We start from the raw sequence: 2474 nt of genomic DNA, 5'->3' as shown, positions 1-2474 counted from the left end.
TTTTGAGATCCTTCTGAATTGTGCTTGCATCCTCCAGCATTTTCACAAGCTTTCATAGTTTCATGTAATCTACAAACTTGCTCAAGAAGCTGTCTGTGCTAGCTTCTAAACTGTTAATAAATACATTAAACAACACCTGGCCCAGGCGAGACCCCTGCAGGATGCCACTAAATGTCCTGCCATTCTGACACGGACCCATTAAAAATTACCTCTTGCTTATGGCTATGGCACCAGTTACCTGTTGTAGTAGTTTTTTTGCCCCACTTCATTTATGAGAAGGTCATGTAGGACCTTGTCAAATGCCTTGCTGAAGTCCAGATGCACTATATTCCTAGCATTCCCTTCATCTACCCAAGTATTACTTTATCAAAGAAGGAGATCAGACTTGTTTAACATGATTTGTTTTTCATGGATTCATCCTGACTGGTTGCAATCAGCTTTTCCTCCTCCAGATGCTTGCAAATGGTCTTCCTTAGGATATGCTCTGGTAACTTGTCAGGTATTGAGGTGAGGCTAACCCAGGAGTGGACAATTATTTTGGCTGGAGGACCACTTAACAACTTTTGGTAAGCTGTTGAGGGCCACAAGGTAGCCCCACCCCTTGATAGGTGCCCCACCCTCTGATCACCATCTTAGAACTGGAAATCCAACCCCTAACCCCTGACCTTGCCACCAGAAATCCCCCCCTGTCCCCCCTGCCCTCAGAAGTACCCCTCAAAAGTACCTCTTAGTGGCCATCTTAGAACTGGAAAAAAAACCAAATCATATGCAGGCAGTCCTTGACTTATGGCAGCTCGACTTGCAGAGATCTGCACTTGCAGTGCTCCGCATTTTACACCCCTGTTGGTACATATGGTGCTGATACTTGCCCTTACAGCAGGCAATGGCAGAGGCACTGGGGCCTGTGTGGAACACTTACCAGAGGTAAGCTCAGGCAGCGACTCCTCCCTGAGACCATGTGCTCCTGGAGGCAACAGGGATGGAGGTGGGGGCTGGGGCTGGGGGCTGGTACTAGGGAACTGCTCTGCTTCCCAGCCCTGATGCCATGTGCCTCCTCACTCCCAGAGCAATGGTGTGGCCAGCACGGGGGCTAGGGGCTGATATGGGCTCTGCCAGCTCAGGGGAACTTCTCTGCTGGCTCTGGGGAATGGCCCCATTGGCTCCAGGGAACTGCTCCGCTCCCCCACATAACCTTGGGGAGTGAGGAGGCACATGGCATCAGGGCTGGGGAGCGGAGCAGTTCACCAGAGCCGGCAGAGTGGTTTCCAGGCCCCACCACACCATGCCTCTGGGAGCAAGGATGCACATGGCATCAGAGCTGGGAAGCAGAGCAGTTCCTTGAAGCCAGCAGATCCTGCAGAGCAGTTCCCTGGAGCTGGTGGAGCCCACACCAGCCCCCAGCCCCAGACCAGCCCTTACCTCACCTCACCTTGAGGAAGAGCTACTGCCTGCCCTGCATGAGGACTGAGGAGCTTACCTTCAGTAAGTGTCCGACCCGGCCCCAGTACCTCCCTTAGTTGCTGCATTGTACTTTAGAAAGCTTTGCACAGTGTATATCATTTATCAGTGTATATCATTTATAGTTGATTAAATACTTGATTTAAATATCTATAAAAAGTTGGGTTACATTCCTGATCAAGGTCCCTTGGTCAGGAATGTAACCCCCTATTATAACATTGTTTTTATGGAAAAATAAGATTTGACTTGCATAGTTTTGACTTAGAGCACCTTTTCCAGGAACATAACCCACCGTAAGTGTGAGGACTGCTTGTACTAAAAACCAAACATCTACTATAGCATATTGTAATGTTACTTAAAAATATATTTTTGTCCTGATTTATGTGTGTTTGAAAATGTATATATAAGTGATTGCATACTAGCTCAAAATAGTCTTATTCTTGTATATTGTATGGGGAGGATATGGGGGGTGTGGTTGGGGGTGGGATTTGTGGGTGTGTGTGGGCTTTATGGGGGAGATTGTGAAGGGGTGTGGGTGGGTGTGGGGTTTGTGGGGGATATGTCCCCCCACCACATGACCCCCCATGGCACAGAGCCCCTGCTGCTGGCAACAGCAACAGCAGGCAATGGGCCCTTGAGGTGTTCATGGCCCACAGCAGGCAGAGCCCACTGGTGATGTGTGGGTCTGAGTGAATCCTGGGAGCTGCATACAGCAGCATGAGCTGGCCAAGCCCACTGGTATGCACCTCTGAACCACAGCAGACTGGCTCTGTGTCAGCACATGGGGCTACTAGCACCGAAGGCAGGAGCCATGCACTATTGGGCAAGGCTGGCTCCATGCCACCATGTGGGGCTTCCAGCACTCCACTGGGGAGCTGCACATGGACACGCAGATCCAGCTGGCCTGATGGCACATGAAATCCCCACAGCTCCTAGTCCACATGCCTCCAAATGTGATTCCTCACTGGAGTGCTGGGAGCTCCACCAAGGTGGAAGCACAGAGCCCACCCAGTCCA

This window comes from Gavialis gangeticus, unplaced genomic scaffold, assembly GCF_001723915.1.
Source record: "Gavialis gangeticus isolate Ggan-Ray unplaced genomic scaffold, GavGan_comp1, whole genome shotgun sequence".
Classification (NCBI taxonomy): domain Eukaryota; kingdom Metazoa; phylum Chordata; order Crocodylia; family Gavialidae; genus Gavialis; species Gavialis gangeticus.
The sequence above is the reverse complement of the archived record's forward strand: the minus strand, read 5'-3'. Positions refer to the sequence as shown.